The sequence below is a fragment of the Euprymna scolopes genome, chromosome 11, assembly GCF_053919585.1.
Source record: "Euprymna scolopes isolate OS-2025 chromosome 11, ASM5391958v1, whole genome shotgun sequence".
Classification (NCBI taxonomy): domain Eukaryota; kingdom Metazoa; phylum Mollusca; class Cephalopoda; order Sepiida; family Sepiolidae; genus Euprymna; species Euprymna scolopes.
Genome location: NC_136492.1, coordinates 16,300,705 through 16,320,540, shown reverse-complemented (window position 1 = coordinate 16,320,540; position 19,836 = coordinate 16,300,705). Strand labels below are relative to the sequence as shown.

Sequence of the window (19,836 nt, the reverse complement as noted above, 5' to 3'; positions counted from 1 at the left end):
GACCTGGGAGCAATGGCAATTAAAGGGTGGCTCCACACTCCCCAAGGCCCGCAAGGTGGGGCCTCACCATCGGATATAGTTTTAGGTCATATCCAGGACCATATAGGAAGGAAGGCGGGCTTTGTTCCTATTTACAATGCCTCCCCACGGGACAGAGTTAGACACCAGGGTCGTTTTTTTTTAATGTGGAGAAAGGAACAAAAATAAAAATTGTCTCGGTCATGAAGGATTTCTCCTCCACTGACAAAACAAGAAATTAAAGTGTAGATCTGAAGAACAGATACTACACTTTAATCTTAACTTTTCTGTATTACGTTTGTTTTTGTTTTTTTTTTTTTTTAGATGAGGGTTGATTATTCATATCATTTGTATTTTTCAGACTATTGTTCTCATCTTGAGTGTTATTTGCACAATGTTTTTTTGGTCGCTGTAACCTCCGACCTTCTGATAATTTAATAAACTAAAAGATAGTGTAAAAACTGAATTTAACTTAAAAAAAAAAAAAATTTTTTTTAAAATGCACGATTCAAAAACTGTACAAGTGCCTTATTTATATTTACAAACATAAGGAAAAAATAAAACGATTATTTTTTTTAAATGTTAAAAAAAAAAAAGAAAAAGAAAAAAAACAATTAAAAAATTAAAAATATGACTTCTTATCACATTTTTTATTAGTTTTGGTTGCATTGTTGAACATGACTTCCAAATATTTTATCTTTTTGTTGATAAAATTATCAGACAAATAAAATAAAAGAAAACAAAAACTTTTTTTCTTAGATTTGTATCTCAAAATTTAAATGGAAATATTTCACCAGTCGGACGCCACCTAATAACTACACTTCGTTGTTCAGTATTTTTTTTTTTTTTTTTTTACAGCTTCAACAACGGCGAACTTAACTAGGCATGCTGGACGATTACCGACAATCTGAAATCGACCAACCTACTATCTATCTATAGGATGTCCGGAATCGCTCCGCCACAGATCCACCAGGAGACATAAAGGCAAAGCATGACAAGCATAGCAACAACAATCAACTTCCCTTATTTGGACACGAAGAGGTGCCACAGGGACTACCATCCTGCAAGAGCTTTGCCACTATCACAGACCTCGGACAAATGACACCAGCATCTTTCCACCTGATTTGATTGAATCAAAGACAACTATGCTCTTTCGGTTCCAAAAGACCTCCCAGCAGGTTCTGAATTGTCCCTGAAAGAATAGGTAACACTCGATCGGGCCCAAGCGAAGGTTGCCAAAACATGTAACCTTGAACAAGTGTGGCTACATCCAAGACACTTAACGCTGATGTGCAGACTATTGTACACATCCTCATAGGCTGTTCCCTAAGCGAGGCATGCTTCGATGTGAACCTGAGCAATGACTCCGACACTGCCCGATGATGGATCTTGAGATAGAGTGGAACGCTATGATGATGACAACTTCAGCAATACAAGTAAACATTTTTTTTTTTTAATTACAATTGTTAACTCTACAAAATGAGCTAAAAGTCGAATTCATATCATTTGGATTCTTCGAACTACTGTTCTCATCTTTAGTTTCATTGTCACAACGTTTCAGTCGATGTAACCTCCAACCTACTTCAGGTGTATCTGGTCGAACTCAGGAATGTTTCTGTTGAACTTTGGAATTTGGACGGAATTTCAAACAGAAGCCTTTATTTACTTCATGGGTAGCATGCTCTCGTTCCGTCAGCCATGACTGGATAGAGGTTCTAAGTAATTCACAATTGTATATCGAGGTTGAAGGTTCAATTCTCAGTGTGGGCAACTAAAAAGTACCATTTCAAATTACTTAGGACCTCTATCCTGTCATGGCTGATGGAACAAGAGCATGCTACCCCCGTGATGTAAACAAAAGTTTCCATTCAAAATTCTGTCCAAATTCCCGAGTTCAACAAGATATACCTGAAGAATGTTGGCGGTTACATTGACCGAAACTTTGTAAAAATGACACTTAAGATGAGAACAGTAGTCCGAAAAATCCAAATAATATAACTAATCCTCATCTCAAAAGTTCAGAAACATAAAAGTCAAATTATTTTTTTTTTTTAAATAAACTTTAATAATGGCAACGTAAATTATTTTAAAGAAAACGCAACTAGGAAATTAATTGAAAGATAATTTATTTATGACTTTATATAAAGGATCACTGCTTATAAAGGCCCACAGGCCACTCAAGGATAAGGGTTCATGAGTGAATACCGTGATAAACAGTAATGATGGAAATTGGATAGGAATTCATGAGGATGGCTAACAAAATTTTTTTTATGTTGGACTTGAAAACGACCATGTTATAGTAAACTGGCAAGCATCACTGTGGCATTGTGTTCCATGGATGGACAGAACTAGGAAAAAAACTGTTCATGGAATTCTCATTAGTTTTAGGTACAGATAGAGAGTAAGGGAAATTGTTAGGTAGTGGTTGTAGTAAGGCGAGTATTTTCGTTAAAAAAATTATATTCAACTTTTTTATAGACAATCGAATCTGGTGAAGTTACCATATATATTTGTTGAGAATAAATAAATATTGTCATGATAGCTCTGGGATTGAGGTATACAACAAGTAAGGTATTAGAAAGTGGCTTATCACTTTACTCACAACCGATATCTGTGGTAACTTTATGAAAATTTCAGACAAATTATTCATGGAATAAAAGATAAGCATGGCAACAACTTGATAAAATAAGGACACATATCACATGATTGGACTGTGCACACACATGTGACAGTCATTAGCCAAAACGCATTGAGCGATGGGGGGTGAAGCTGTCAAAATTGATGTCACCGGATGTAAATAGGTCAAGTAATTGACTCCCACAGCTGTTGGGTCGAAACAACTAAGAAACAGGTCATATATATAGATATTAAGGAAAGCACAAGTCAATCAGAAAGTGACATTAGCACAAGCCCACTGCTGAATCCACCTCCCCCCCTCCCTTCTGCTTTCCCTTCCATCTACAGCTTGGGAGCGTGCACACAAGGCAAGAAATAAAATAATTTTATACTTTTCTAACAAACGAATTTGTGTTGCAAGTTTGTTTTCTTGCTGCCAAGAAACTACCAGCGTTCAACTTGGCTACATCACACAAATACATCATTAAAACTGCACCCAGATACAAGAGGTGTTCAATAAGTAACACCCCTGACCCAAATCTCATAGCAGTAGAGCAACAAAACTTGGCACAGTTATTAATTTTTCTCTACATAGGAACCACCCAGAGTTACACATTTCTTCCATCCGTTAATGCAACTCTGGAGACCGTTTTTGTAGAATAACCCAGGTTGGTCCTCCAACCACAACATAACTTATGGGCAGAGGCTTTTTGAACTGATATGAGATCACTAGGGCTAGGACAACAGCATATTCTTTTCATTGTTTGGACTCTCTAGTGTATATCCATTGATATCTTCTATGCTTTTATATAGAGTGGTGTGGTTCTCGGTTGATTAAATGTGTTAGATATATACTCGAGAGTCAAAACAATGAAAAGAATATGCTGTTGTCATAGCCCTATTGATTACATAGGTCTCGCGCACACATACACAATGAATATTATGCACTGATTATTTGCCCTTGTCCTGATTTGGCCGATGGACGGCTCTACTTCCTGTTCCATTTTCTTTACCAATTTCCGTTCTCTCTCATTCAAATCTCCATGTCAGGCACACACATTATGCACACGCTTCGGCATTTTCATTTTCAAGGTAAGAAAGAATGCACGCGTATACCTTAGCGAACTCTTGCATACACAACGAACATACAATACACACACGCAACGAACATTCTCACTCCATACGTGTATAGACAATGAACTCATACGCACGACCAACAGTTTTAACTTTATGCATGCTCACTCGTACACATGTATGCAAACTGTATTGCTCATGACTTCTGTGTAAATAAATACTCCTTGTATATGTGTAAACATGTAACCCTGCTTTAGCATGCTTTTTTTTTTTTTTTTTTTTTTTTTTAAATGTCTTCTTTAAAATGTACCTCGGTAAATTTTGGAACACGAACAAACTTATAGTGTAACAAACTTCAGAAGTCAAGGCTGTATCATCGGAGAAACATTTTCTTTTTAAAAACAGCTTCATGGCTGGAGAGAGGTGAAAGTCAGGGGGCGTAAGGTCAGAAGAGTAAGGAGAATGGCGAAGAATTTCATAACCACGTGTCCGTGCTTCTGATCGGCGACATGCGCCTCATGGACTGGAGTGTCGTCTTGCAGGAGGCGGATACCTTTGCTGATCTTCTTCCGGCTCTTGATGCTAATAGCTTCTCTTGATTTCTTCCAAAATGAAGCATAAATAAATTCTTATAATAGCGGTAGAATTTGCCAGGAAATCTGTCATCACCAATCTGGTCCCAGAAGACTGAGCATGATCTTGCCTTTATAAATCCAGGCTACTTCATTTGGGAAATGCTTTTCTTTCAAAACAACTTCATGGCTGGGAAGAGATGAAAGTCAGAGGATGCAAAGTCAGGAGAATAGGGGAGAGTGGAGAGGATTTCATATCCAGGCACCCGTGCTTCTGATCTGGCGATATGTGCATTGTGGATCCGATCATTGTCTTGGAGGAGGAAGAGGATAAATTTGTTGATCTGGCCCTGCTTCTTGATTTTGATGGCTTCTCTGAATCTCCTCAAAAGTTAAGCTTAATAGGCTCCTGTAATTGTGGCACCATTTGCTAGGAAATCGGGCATTACTACTCCATCCTGGTACCAGAAGTCTGCGAGTATGACATTGCTAGCAGAGGGCTACACTCTTGACTTCTTTTGAGTTTGTGAATCCAAGTGCTTTACTGCAAGAATGCATGCGTATACTTTAGTGAACTCTTGCATACGCAACAAGCATACAATGCATGCACGCATGCAACAAACATTCTCACACCATACGTGTATACACAATGAACTCATACACACAAGTTTTAATTTTATACACTCATATACGCAAACACTCTGTATTGGTTATGACTTCTGTGTAAATAAATACTCCTTGTGTATGTGTGTGTGTGTATATATATATATATCTTGTATCTAAGGAACTTCAACGTTATGACATAGACATAGTTGCTCTGTCTGAGACCAGGCTGGCTGATGGACAGTTTTCCGAGTTGGCTGGGGCCTACTCCATTTTCTGGAGTGGTAGAGCAGATGGATGTAAGAGGGAATCGGGCGTGGCTTTTGCTATAAAGGCATCAATTCCTTCTAGCCTGGAAGAACTTCCCTGTAGTGTGAGTGACCTGATCATGACTGTGAGGTTACCTCTGGTAAATGGTCATTATACAACTTTTTTGAGTGTCTATGCACCCACTATGGATGCAACAGAAGATGAAAAGGTTGCTTTTTACCTTGCTTTGTGCAGTTAGACGCATTCCCTCTGCTGATAAGATCTTCATTCTTGATTTTAATGCTAGGATGGGAAGAGATTTTGAAACCTGGGACGTGCTGGGTAAACACGGAGTGGGCAAGTGTAATAGCAATGGTCTGATGTTGTTGCAGTTTTGTTTTTGGCAATGTTCGAAAGCGAATTTGCTCCCATCATATATATATATATATATATATATAAACATGTAACTTCAGCATTTCAGCATTAGCTGAGCATTAGTCTCTGACTCATCCTGCATAATCAGTCGTTTGAAAAAAAAAAAAAAAAAAAAAAAAAACGACTCCTTTTTTCACACCTCCAAATTCATCCTTAAGCACTCAACATGTTCTCACTTCCGGAAAGGTGTCCGCAACATCCATCTAGCGGATACATTATGCATATGGTCAAGAATTACAAGTTTCCACAGACCCTGTACTAATCTTGATCTCTCACGCTATTTGGCGAATAGTCACACATCAATCTCCCAAAATGACAGCCTCAACCCGACTGACAGATGCCTCATCAACGGCAGAAGGGAGGTGACCCGGTTTGGGAGTTGTTTCCACAGATTTGTAGTCATGTTTGAATTCACGATATCAACATTTTACAAGGTAATATGATGCAACATCATTATCATATGTTTCTTTCGTTCTGTCTAAAAGTCTCCTGGGGTGTGTGTCATTTCAAATACAAAAACCAGATCACTGCGCAACACTCAACAGGCTCTTTTTCACACCTGACTTGGTTCAAATATCTGTAAATCAGAAACCACAATTCAGATCTGTACTTTTCTATATCATCCATCATTACACATACAAAATTTCCAATATATCAAACAACTACAAGTGGGTCAGGGGCATTACTTACGAACGTCACTCATATTTAGGTCGATTCGTTTGATTATATTTATTCAAATGTAATTTGCCCCATATGAATATGATCCAACTAATCTCCCGAAATATCTTGCTTCAGTCTAAATGATGTGGGTGTCCGGATTTCTACTAGCATGTTGTCATACTTACCCACTATTCCATAAACTAATATTTCATTTTCTATTAAATATTAACATTTTTTGATGCTCGTTAATCCTATGGTTTGTTTATTAAATTGTCGAGTGAAAATACAGAATAATTAAAAAAAAACAAAAAAAACATGCCTGCCTATGTTAAATAGGCAGGCTTGTTTCTAAATAACATTACGATTTGAGTTTTTTTAAAATGAAAATTTGTATTAGTTGGATTCTTGGATTACTGTGCTCATCTCGAGGGTTATTTTCATAATGTAACCTCCAACCTTCTTCAAGAGCATTTTGTTGAACTCAGGAATCCTTGCAAACCCATGGCATAGTGGATAGAGTACTTGGTAAAATTCAGTTGTAAAATTTACACACCTAGAGGTTGAATGTTCACTCCTCAGTGCAAGTGACCCAAAATTACAATTGCAAATTACTTAGGACTTTTACCTAATTATGGTTGACAGAATGAGAACATGCTACCCCATGGATTATAAAAAGAGGTCCGTTCAAAATTCTGTGCAAATTCCAGGGTTCGACAAGATACACCTGCAGAAGGTCAGAGGTTGCGCCGACTGAAACGTTGTGCAAATAACACTCAAGATGAGAATAGTCATCCAAAAAATCCAAATACGAATAACGTTATTTCAACACAACCTCATAAACTGCACAAGTACCCTTTTTTATGCAAATTCGTCAAAAAATTAGGCAAACCAAAATAAATTGATTTATTAATTTACTAATCCTATCATTTATGTTGCTAATAGCAATGTTTGTCTAAAAATAAAAACTATATAATCAGCGTTGCTCGGGAGTCTTAACTTTCATTTGTTTTTAATAGAATTTTGAAAGTTAAATTTTAACTATTAAGGTATAGTTTAATCATTAAATTATTAATTGAACCAAATAGTTATAAAACTATAATTGTTTTAATGCAATGTTTTAATCTGCAGTTAAACAAATTGAATATAAAAAAAAAAACTTACGAAATAAATACATTTCAAGTTTTTAAGCCAGTTTTAATAGCTTTCTTGTTCGACAGTTGAAATGCTTCCAACTTCCATTCAAATTTCTAAGTGTCACAAAATAATTATTTTTTCAACTGTTAACAAAAGTTTAAATTAGCTGATGGGAGTTGTTTTCGAATAAAAAGAAATGCATTCTGGCGAATTTAATTTCGTTTTTTTTTTTTTTTTTAAGTTTTGGAGACATTTTGCAGTATAGACAACAGAACGAAAATCAACAATAACAAATAAATGTTACCAAAGGCAAGATAAGTTACTTTTCTACCTATCTGGATAGGTGTTTTTGTGTTTTAACTTATTTTAAAGCGTTTGTTTATTTTAGAACATACATAGTGCTCGAGTTTTATATTAGAAGAAATAAAAAATGGCTGGCATGAGACTATCATATGGAGAATCGCGATAATCGCCCAAAAATTAAACAAAATATAAATAGAAACCTATCCTGTGATATTTATTGGGTGGATTTATGTCAGTATTCTGTTTCATTTTCGATTAATTCGTTGCAATACTTCACGCTAGTACATTTTTTTGTTTTTAAATAGAGTAATAGCAATTTTGATACTTACGGACCGTGCTGAAATAATAAGCGTTTTTAACAGAGAGGATTTTTCTTTTTCTTTTTTTCTAAACTAATCTGTACTTTCACGTAACAATTTAATAAACAAAAGATACCCTATAATTTGGAATTTAATTTGAAAATCCTATCTAAAATATAGCACAGTCTGTATGGGTACCGTAAATCTAAACTAATAATAAGTCGCGACACGAAAAACACACGCCAGAAGAAGCGATTGCACGATTATTGATAGAGAGATTTACGAATTCAAGAAATTATTTATTATGACCTGACCATTTCTTCGTGTTGTCGTTTATACAATAACACACTAGTGGCCGTTTTTTGTTAATTTTTTGCCATCACAAAACGTGAAAGAGAGAAAGAAAATGTCGGAAGTCCTCCGACCTATGCACAACAATGACCGAGTGTTTCTTTCGACACTCAATCGAATTCAGACATTTTTAAAAAAAATTTTGTCAGTTTTTTTTATCCTAATTTTCTCTTTTTTTTTTTTTCTTTAAAAAAAATAAAAATAAAAGGGGGGGTAAATAAAATCAATTACAACCCTTACTAGCAACATAACGTATTTTAAAAGAAATAGAGTTCGAAAAATAAGTCGGAACCTGGGAACTAGTTTATTTTTTTGTGAGCTATTTTACATTAAAAACGTTGGTGCTTGTTAAGATATAGTCGACATATCGATTTTTTTTTTAATGTGTCGTTTTAAGCAAAAACAACATTACGTTAACTTAATTGGCATGTCGAAAATAGCAATATATCCTAAATTTACGAAAATTCATCGAGTAGAAAGTTATTTAAAAAGGTAAGTGATTTCTTTACGGAAAATTTGGGTAAAATTGCATTTTTCTTAAATGTTATAAAGTAGATAATAAGGGTTCACACAAAGGGGACGTAACTCAGAACGCAACATTTAGATTCCAAAGCGATAGACTCTTTTTTTACTAAAAATACAATTGCAGTTCTATGAATTTTCGTAATTTTTGAATATATTAATATTTTCGACATGACATTTTTTTTAGCTTAAAACGAAGCACCAAATATTTTTCATATAATTTGTATTTTAAAGTTCCGTAATTATTCGTTTTGAGTAAAGTTATCAGGGGGGCTGGTACCTTGTTTCCTGACAATAAATGTCTGACCTCTTATTACTCAACTCACAACTAATAATTACGGACTTAAAATGACTATGACATCTATTAAATATTTAAAAAAAAAAAAAAAAAAAAAGCAAATGGATCACAAATTAATAAATCAAGCAAATAAATTTGCTTTGACTAATTTCAAAACTGTATTTTCTTAAAAATAATTTATATCGCCAATAGTTCTTTGTTTTTGTTTTTAATAGAACCCGCTAGAGACAAGTCATGAAGCCACTTAACATAGGGAACTAACAAGAGGATTACCACAAAAAGAGAAGATGTCTATTAACTTTAGTCTTGAAAAGACTAAGAGGTAGGAGGAAAACAGTCAGCAGGAGGCGAGTTCCACAACCTTGCAATTCTTAGAGAGAAGCTACTGGAATAGGAAGCTGTATTACAATAGGGTATTGAAACAAGGAATTGATGGCGACCACTAGACTAACGAGTCAAACAAAGGAAGCAGGCAATAGATCAGGCAATTCTAGAGAACACATACCATAATAGTATTTAAAAAAAAAAAAAAAAAAAAGACTGGGACTAGCAACATCACGTCTGTGATTTGCAGAGAAGAAAGAGTAGGACTTATGAGGGCAGTGGTCGAAAAAGTAGGCCCATAAAGTTATATTCAAACTAGAAATGGATTTCTATTTGCCAATTTCATGGCTTCAAAATCATTTTCAAATATGTGACAGCTTACGACGAAAACACCGTTTTTATCCATTTATTTCGTGCAATTTTCGAAAGTGATTTGGAAGCCTTTAAACTATCATTGTGAAAGTGACTTATGGAGCACAGTCAATTATTTCGATTTTTTTTTTTTTTTTTTTTTGCATTCATATAATTTGTGATCATTGGCTTTTTTTTTTTATTTTAACTATTAGATGCTTTTATTGTCCATTTTTATTTGCCTCCCCCACTAGGGCAGAGTTAGACGCGATTATTTTTTTTTTTTTAATTTTTTTTTTTTGTAATTGTAAAGAAAACCTAGTTCGCCAAAAAAGGGCCATTCTGATTATAGACAAAAATAAATATGTCTAAGTCTGCAAAGATTTCTCACCAAGTAGGGGGGGGGGCTATCAAAACTGATACTACACTTTGCTCTTAACATTTTACTGCCCTGATATTTATTATACGCAAAACAGCAAAGGTACTGCGACTGCGCTCGTCCTATTAAACAAGTTAGTTAATGCTAACAATGGTGCTTCTGCAGTTTACGGACCTTGTTGAAATATTAATAAAGTTGTGGCAACTTTTTATACGCTTCTTAAATAAATAAAATAAAAGTAATACTCCGAACGTCAGGTAAGTTATGGGTTAATAAATTAAATTAGTCCAATAAAAGCAAAAAGAAACAAAACGGTCGAAGGCTAAAGTCGTGAAGTGAAAGCATTTAAAAAAATAAATATATACGCGCAACAAATAGGATATTTAGCCCCGATGAGACTCATCGGCGATGAGTCGATAAAATCTAATTAGTTTAGACAACAGCCTGAAAGTGACAACAATATTAAACCCGGGTTCCTGAAATTATATAACTGCTTATTCTGCCCTCCCCCCTTTTTTTAACAGTTGTATTTTATATATTTAACAAGATTCATTTTCGTAAGTAAAATTACAACAGAAAACAATTACAGAAAGAAATAAAATAAAAGCAATCGCTTGTAACAATAAATACAATGCCTGCCCCCCCTTTTTTTTAACTTGCCTCCTCACGAGGACAGAAGTTTTTTTTTTTTTTGTTTTTTTGTTTTTTTTTAATATGGTGGGAGAAGTACGGCTCTCTCCTATCATTAAAAAGAGAGGGGCATTCTGGATAGAAATAAAAAAATAAATAAAATTTCCTCAGTCTAAAAAGATTTCTCCTTCACTGACCGAGGACAAGCAAGATAACATGCAGTATCAGAACAGATACCACGCTTTGCTCTCCGCGAAATAAAATGTCAATGTAAATAAAGCAAGAATATTTTTGTTCGTTCCTGAATGTTTCCGTTTTATGAACCCGGGTTTCATTTTGTGCGGTCGCCTTCCGTAGATCGTTGCCGTATTTTATCGAAGCAATATGGACAAACATAGAGGTTGATCTATACTCGCATAGAGGGTAACAAAACTATGAGAGGACAGTATCTTTTTTTATCTCCTTTTAATAACGTACCCCGTCTATGAAAAAAGAATAGGCCAGACCCGAAAAAACAAACAACAACAAAACCAGCTAATAATTACGGGTCTAGACAAACGTGCCCAACTTCGTTTCGGATACCCCTTACGAAGGGTCCGAAGGGTGCCTTTTTTTATCCCCTACACTGCGGGTGGGGAGAGACAATGCTTTTTCGGACGTGCCCAAAACAAAGGCGGACAAACAATAACACGGTAGAAAAAATATTGTAATATAAATACTCACAAGCGCTCCGCCATCTTTTTAGAAGAGTGGTGGGAGGGGAGGAGGAGGAGGAAAAGATTAAGGATGGAGAGAGGAGGAGACGAGAAAGGGAAAAGGTAGCGGGGAGGGAAAAGATGGAGAAGGGAGTGAATGGTGGGAAGGGGATAAAAGGTGATGAAGGGAAGAGGAGGGCAATAGGTGATGGAGGGGGAGGAGGGCAATAGGTGGAGTAGGAGGGCAAAAGATGGAGGAGGGGTAGGAGGGCAAAAGGTGAAGGAGGGGTAGGAGGGCAAAAGGTGAAGGAGGGGTAGGAGGGTAAAAGGTGAAGGGGTAGGAGGGTAAAAGGTGAAGGGGTAGGAGGGTAAAAGGTGAAGGAGGGGTAGGAGGGTAAAAGGTGAAGGAGGGGTAGGAGGGTAAAAGGTGAAGGAGGGGTAGGAGGGTAAAAGGTGAAGGAGGGGTAGGAGGGTAAAAGTTGAAGGAGGGGTAGGAGGGTAAAAGGTGAAGGAGGAGTAGGAGGGGAAAAGAAGGAAAAGGAGGGAGAATAAAAAGTGAAGGAGGAGGAGAAAGGGAAGTTAAAAATGATGAAGGAGGACGGGGGTAAAAGGTGAAGAAAGAGGGGGAGGGTGAATCGCGCGGGTTTTATGTTGCAGTCTGGGAAAATCTTGGTACGGAGCCACGTGGAGCGTCACGTGATTTCGTCCGCTAAAAAGCAAGCACTCGGCTCTTACAGAGATAAAGTGGGGGAGGAGGAGAAAAGTTATACACACACACACACATTAATATATATATATATATATATATATATATATATATATATATATATACATACATACAGCGTTGGCCGATTTTTACTTTCATTTGCGCTCTCAAATCTAATTTTCAAAATCCTATTTAAAATTAAATTATCTTAGTATAATCTGGTCATTAAATCATTTGTGAAAAAAATTTGGTGTTTATTTAGAATTAAACATTTTCAAAACAAAAATACAGAAAAATCTTTATAAAACTTTGATACAACACGTACCCGTCACGGAAAGAAGAAATCATATTCTAATAATTACCTAAATTGATCAAGTCGTTTTTTGTTTGTTTTTGTTAAGGGAATTATTACGGTAATACTGCAAAAATAAGTTCCGAAACTAAAGCCAGTTTAAATGACTTTCTATTCGACAGTTTAAAAGCTTAATAACTTTCACTTTTAGAAATAAATTCATTCACATTTATTTTAGACAGATTTGTTCACAAATAAACCGAAAGGCATTCTGGTGGCTATAATTTCGTAAGTTTCGTAAGACTCTTGAAATTATTCCAATAAATATTCGATAAATAAATAAATAAATTTTGTTTTCCTGGGACTTATGCAGTTTACAAATTATTTAGAAAGCCATTCTTAACATGAGGTGAGGGTGTTTGGAAACTATTCTGTGCTTCTACCTAACAATGTAATGAGCAAAGGATACCATAAAAAATTTAGTTTAACTTGAAAGTACGGTACTTATGCAAAATACGAACTCGGCTAAATTCAATTTTTACGGTATCGCGTTCATTAATTGTTAGATGAAAGTACAGAATTTTTTTCTAGACGCCCTCGCCTCCCCATATTAAGAACGGTTTTCTAAATGTTATTTCAGCACGATCCATATTACGCATAAGTACCAAAAATCGTACCTTTTTTCTCTCCTTATATTTCCAGATCTTGAGCCTTCCTAATTACTTCCCCACCGGGGCAAAGACAGACACGAGGTTGGGCTTAACGTGAGGAGAAAATGCACTTCGGATTGGAATAAATAAATAAAACTTGCCTATTTTTCTAGAAATTTTTTTTTCTTTACTGACCGAGTATAAAAGATTAAGCGCTGTTCGTAGCCAAAGTGTCAACATTTATCTCCCTCCCACGCCAGGATTGTGACAAGAGTCGGAAAGTGGAATTGAAGAGCCAACATCATAGAGGAAGAGCACTCTGCCACTCTGGTCTTAAAAAAAAAAAAAAAAAAAAAAAAAAAAAAAAAATCAAATGGCTAGATAACTCCCCCATCAGCATTCTCCAGTAGAGGCGCCTCAGGCGATTAGCAATAAACTAATCTTTTTAAAGAGAAAAGACCTCCTAGAATTACACAGGGCTAACGCCATACCTCAGCCAACAGGGAAATCGCCCTCTTAAAAATGGTCTCGACTGTTAGCTTTGGGGGCCTAAGGAAGAGGAAAAACAGCGGAGGTAGCCAGAGCACAACCATCGTAATATGTCATTCGTTATAGATTTGAATTATTGAATTTTTTTTTTTTTTCGTTTGTTGGCTTCACTGTTAAATCCCCGAAAACTGTTTTGTCATTAGGCGTTATCTACTTCCGGTTGTTTCGTGAGACACGTGACCAGATTCATATAGGACCAGATTCCATGACGTCACCCGGTTATGCTTTTAGTGCTTAGGTCATCTTAGTATTACAGAGGGCCGTGGCCAAAGTATAGTCTCAATTATTTCTCCAAAAACTACATTATAATAAAAGCACGCAACATTTGTTTTTATTGTATTTGTTGTCTATTAACGTGATTAGTAGAAAAATGAAAAAGATAAACTTTTATAGTAATAAGTCACCACTTATTTCCGCAAAAAGTCAATTGAGGATAAGAGAGAACCTCAGTTGGATAATAAACTGTATGAAGGGTTGAAAACGCTAGAAGGAAAGAACAAAATTTAATTGTTTAAGAGGATGGTTTGATAAGTCTTTGTTGGCATTAAATTTGAAGAACATGTAGTCTGCACGGAAACGGAAGTAGTCCGGCAGAAATGTTCAACATGTAAGAAACTAACAGGGGGCCACCTTGCATTGCCCGGTCGTAAAATACATCTAAATATAATATTATTTCAAGCTTAAATATTAGGTTGATGCAAAAACAATATCGCTTTCTCCCATGCTACTTTTATATATGACTTGCGGGAGTGCACACACGGCGTGGCCCGGGTGAAAAGAAAAAAAAAAGAAAAGTTTTGGGAAGGAAGTAGGCTAAAACCGGAAGCCTTGAGGTGAATAGTCTGATGACTTACCACAACGCTACGCGGGCAGAGACTTGAGGAAGGGTGAAAATAAACGTTTAAAAAAGCAGGTGCTTAAACGAATGTCAACGTTTTCTAGGTCAAACATCACGCCGTAGTAATAGTAGAGAAAATGAAATCACAGTGCGAATTTTGTAACATAAAAGTCGCTGAAATAAAAGATACAGACGACGTCGTTTCGTAAATTGGACATATATAACAAGTTCTAAGAAAGAGTGACCCCCCCCCAAAAAAAGCCTTTGGCAGACATACGGAAAAACATACACACACTTTCACTTATATTATAGATTTCTGAATTAATTCATTGAGATATATATATATATATATATATATATATATATATATATATATATATATATATATATTAGTGTTGTGCCTCGGAATCGGGAATCGGTTAAATCGGTAATTTTCGGGGAATCGGAATCGGCATCGGAATCGGAAAAATTTGTATATAATTTCCGATTCTAAAATCGATTCTTTGAATATTTTTCAAAAGTTAATTTTCAATTGCTTGTACCGATTATAAATATTTATTTCTTTTAAACTATTAGTAAAACTAAACTCTATAGATCTACGTACTCGTTATAGAATGAAGTTCTCATAACAAAATCACGTAATTTCATTAAATAGTTTTTGTTTTACGCTCCCTTGACTAATTATCGCAGTTTTTTTAGGAAGATTCCGAATTTCCCAAATCGTTTTTACGGCATAAAATAAAAACTATTTGATGAAATTACGTGATTTTTTTTATGAGAACTTCATTCCATAACGAGTACGTAGAATATATATATTTTTTTTATTTTTCGTTTTTCAACATAGTGTAAACTGCACAAGCACCCTTTTTTAATACGTGAAGACAGTTTAGAGCTTCATCCTAGATCTAAAAATAATTTGGTTTTTAGTGGGTTTACAAATATCGTCCAAAAGTAGAATTTCAATGAGGGGGGGACTTTTAAATGTAAATATAATTTCTTTTTCAATCTGAAAAATTTCTAAATGTTTTCTCTTTATCTATTTTATCCAGACTTTGATAAATTCATTGTGAGATATTCATGTATATTTTTAACTTTTCCGAAACCCGAGAAAAATGCGACGGTGTCAGACAATGTGGCTCCAGGAAAATAAAATAAAACTCTATTCGTTTGAAATCTTTTCATATTAAACTCCTTGAGAAATTTGGCAAGTGGGTGTGAAAAAGTATTGTGGTCGAAACCAACGGCATCGAAGGTGTTAATTACCCCATAATACTTTCAACTCAACTTTTGAGTGAGATTGCGGACTTCAGCGAGGCCTCCGTGATCACGGAGGCCTCGGCTTCAGACGGCATTGGCGCCGTCGTAGCAATCCTTAAGTATAAACATAAACAATACCGGCAGAATCAAAGAAAATCACACTGGAAGCATATTTCAAATTAAATCAAAGGCCAAGCCTTTTCACAATTTTGCCCATTCCTTGTTGGTCCCCCCCCCCCGATTTATCGAGAGGGACTATAGTTTTCAGTGGCGTTCGTTCGTTCGTTCGTCCGTTCGTCCGGATGATTCCCGGATAACCGTCCATTACTTTTTTCTGAAATTTTGCCACAAGTTGTACTCCAATACGTAGATGTGCACAACATCGAGTTTTTTTTTAAGAAAACTCTCGTTGCTCCCCCAGGGGCTGAAAAGGGGTCAAAAATGCCCAAAATGGCAAAAATGACACTTTTGGCCCCATAACTTTTTTCCCGTCCATTAGATTTTACTGAAACTTGTCCAAAATGTGAAGGCAATTGTTGCAAATGTAAATTCAGTATCGCTGACCCTGGCAAAACTCTGGTTTGCGCCCCCCGGGAACTTTTAGGGCTAAAAACCACCCCTTTTTTAGGCTCTTTTTTCATATTTGTCTAAAATGTGATTATGTATCTCTATTTAGTGTTTTTTTTATGGTGCTGAACTCAAATTTACATGTCTTAAGGCCTGAAACATAGCCGTTTGTCCATTTTTACAAGTAATCAGCTCCCCCATGGGGGCAAAAGAGGTAAAAAAAATACCTCAAAATGACTCTAAATAGACAAAATTGACATATTTTTCAGAATAACTTCATCCATTCATTAGATTTTTCTGAAACTTGGAAAAACCATGGGCATACCTGATATACACCGGATGGAAGTATCACTGACCCTGGGAAAAATCAGAGTCACAAGCCCTGGAGGTTTTAGGGCTAATATTGGGTGTGGAGCAAAAGTTGAACTTAGTCATTTTTCTGAAAACTTTTGAAAATTTTTTTTTCACTCAAAATTGTTTTTTTATCAGTTATGTATCACTTTTTTATCACTTTATTCGATCCCCCCTCCTCACATAGAGGGGGACCATGCATGCACGGCTTGTTATATTTGTCAATACCGATTGCCGAGTGAGGGAGCAGCAAACATACCGACAAAACCCAACACTTTTATATTCTACTTTTCATTTAATTAGCAATAATGTTTGATATTATTTTTCTGGGCAAAATATTTCTTTAATTTTAGACAATTCTTTCGCTACTTTGAAAATAAACTGCATTCTTCTAAAGGTTACCTAGCGAATTTTCGCAAAGTTTCAATTTTTGTTTTGTTTATTTTACGCATATAAAATAAGTTTAGATCTTCTTTAGTTTTACTAATAGTTTAAAAGAAAGAAATATTTATAATCGGTACAAACAATTGAAAATGAACTTTTTAAAAATATTAAAAGAATCGATTTGGGAATCGGAAATTAGGCACAAATTTTTCCGATTCCAATACCGATTCCGATACCCCCAAAATTACCGATTTATCCGATTCCGATTAATCGACACAACACTAATATAAAACGATTAGGAATTTAAAATAGACGGTCAGTTTCACAAATAAATATAACGTAAGATGAGCTGTAGTGTGTTACCAATTTTAAATTATGTGCGCTTATTGGGGATAGGGTGTCTACTTTTTAAGCGATTACACATGGTTTTACAACGTTGCAAACCGAACTTAATTTAGTGGGAAACACTTTAGTTAATATCCATAAAGAATTAGGATGGCCAGAAATGATGATCATTTTACGTTAAATTTATATTCGAAACTGATCTTACACTCTAAATTCTAAATGATCGCTTTTCTTTCCGCCAATTAAAAAAATGTTTTAACACGTAATCTATAAAAGTAATATTTCATTTTGGAATAGGGATTTAGCTGCGAGAGAAAGCACAGAAAGCTCACGCAATCTCACGTTAAAAATGGTTTTCATAATAGTAATATTATTATTTAGAAATTCGTTCGTAACAATGAGATGTGGCTTTGCTAAGTGGCGTTGTTAAATATATTGTTCTTACATCGTTTTCTTATTTTGCCTACCAATCTTCGAATATTTTCCACTATTCATGTAAGTAGCATGTTATACAGTAAATACGAACTGGTACAATATAGCTTTGTTTTAAAATCAAAATAAATGTTTTGTTGTGTTACAATTTTTAATCAATTACAAGGCAAACATTTGAGATAAAATATACGCGGACATTAACCAGGGGTTTATGTAATAATTTGAAAATTTACGAAAAAACAAACAAAAAGAATCTCTAATTAAATATGTATAAATTTTACAAGAATCGGAATCGGAATCGGGAATCGGATCGGAATCGGAAATTTTGAACGGAATCGGAATCGGGAAAAATTTTGGCATCGTCCCATCACTAATATATATAAAGCCATGTTATATCATTTTGAAGCAAATGTTTCACTCTATCGAATCGTGTTATTAGTTATTGTAATCAATCTTTTCATTTTTTTTTTTTTTTTTTTGCAGGCTTTTCGATAGCATGGACAAAATTAAAATCCGCATGATTTTATTGTTCCAGTTCAAACTAGGCTGGAAAGCTGCCGAAACAGCTCGTGATATCAATGATGCGTTTAGGCCAGGAACCTCTAATGAATGTGTGGCACAATGGTGGTTCAAGAAATTTCACAATGGTTACGAGAGCCTTGAAGATGAAGACGGTCGCAGCCGGCTGACTGCAGTGGATAAACATTTGAAAACCTTAATTGAAGCCGATTCTTGCAAAATCACACGAGAAGTTGCTGTTGAACTTGAGGTCGACCACTCAACAGTGGTTTGCCATTCAAAACAAAGAGGGTAGTCAAAAAAGCTGGATAAGTGAGTGCCGCATGAATTGAACGGTAAAAAAAAAAAATCGTCGCTTTGAGGTGTCTTATACACAAAAGAAGTACAACAAAAAACAACCCACTTCTCGAGCGGATTGTGACGTGTGATGAGAAGTGGATCCTCTATGACAACCGGCGACGTTCGGCGCAGTGGTTGGATGCTGGAGAAGCTCCACAACGCTTCCCAAAGCCAAAATTGCACAAAAACAGGTTATGATGACTGTTTGGGGGTCTGCAGCCGGTCTCATCTATCGCAGCTTGTTGAATCCGGGCAAAACAATTACAGCGGAGAAGTACTGCCAACAAATTGAAGAAATGAACTAGAAGCGCAAACGTATGCGCCCGAGATTGGTCAGTATGAAGGGACCAATTCTCTTTTATGACAACACTTGCCCGCATGTTGCACAACTACCCTTCAGAAGCTGAACAAATTGGCCTACGAGAGACTGCCTCATCCGCCATATTCACCGAACCTCTCGCCTCCAAGCATCAACAACTTCCTGCGTGAAAAATGCTTCAAAAGCCAAGATGATGCTGAATCGGCCTTCAATGACTTCACCGTTTCCAGAACTCCAGATTTCTATGCTAATGGGATAAATAACATTGTTTCTCATTGGCAAAAATCTGTCGATTCTAATGGTCCTTATTTCGATTAATAAAGTTTATTATGAAATGAGTTATGATCTTTTGAAGTTGAACGTCAAAACATTATTTTTGCACCAACCAAATGTCATATATATTATCATACAGTCAATTCTCTACAGATTATTATATACTATCAGGGAGACCCGACGTTGCCCTGGATTGAATAATGATCAACCAATGTTTCACACTCACATATTTTTATTGCCATCGAAATTTGTGAAAGCGGCCATTTTTCAATCAAACCGATTGATTGCCTGTTCTAGTTGGGGACTCCTTGCAGTGCACCTGAGCGAAGCTGCATATGCCTCTGGCAGTGACTTAGTTAACAATATATTGTCATCTACATTGCTCTGTAGAGAACCTACTGTTGATTTTATAAAGTTATTTTTTATATGTAATAGTTTGCATTAAAGTTTAATACACAAAATTCAAGTATCATGGCGCAATTGTGCTTTAAACAGTAACATT

At 35.7% G+C, this 19,836-nt stretch overlaps 1 protein-coding gene across 7 annotated transcripts in view; it reads right to left on the bottom strand.

Annotated features, from left to right (window-relative positions):
* The window catches only part of LOC145287771 (uncharacterized), a 291,321-nt gene that overhangs the window by 242,056 nt on the left and 29,429 nt on the right, over positions 1–19,836 (bottom strand). Inside the window, exon 1 of one of the 7 annotated variants that reach the window (XM_080135594.1) lies at positions 11,542–11,580. The exons of the other annotated variants lie outside the window; for them this stretch is intronic. The gene's annotated coding sequence lies outside the window, so the exon portion shown is untranslated. Of the gene's footprint in view, positions 1–11,541; positions 11,581–19,836 lie in introns of those variants that run through there. 7 annotated transcript variants of the gene reach the window in all.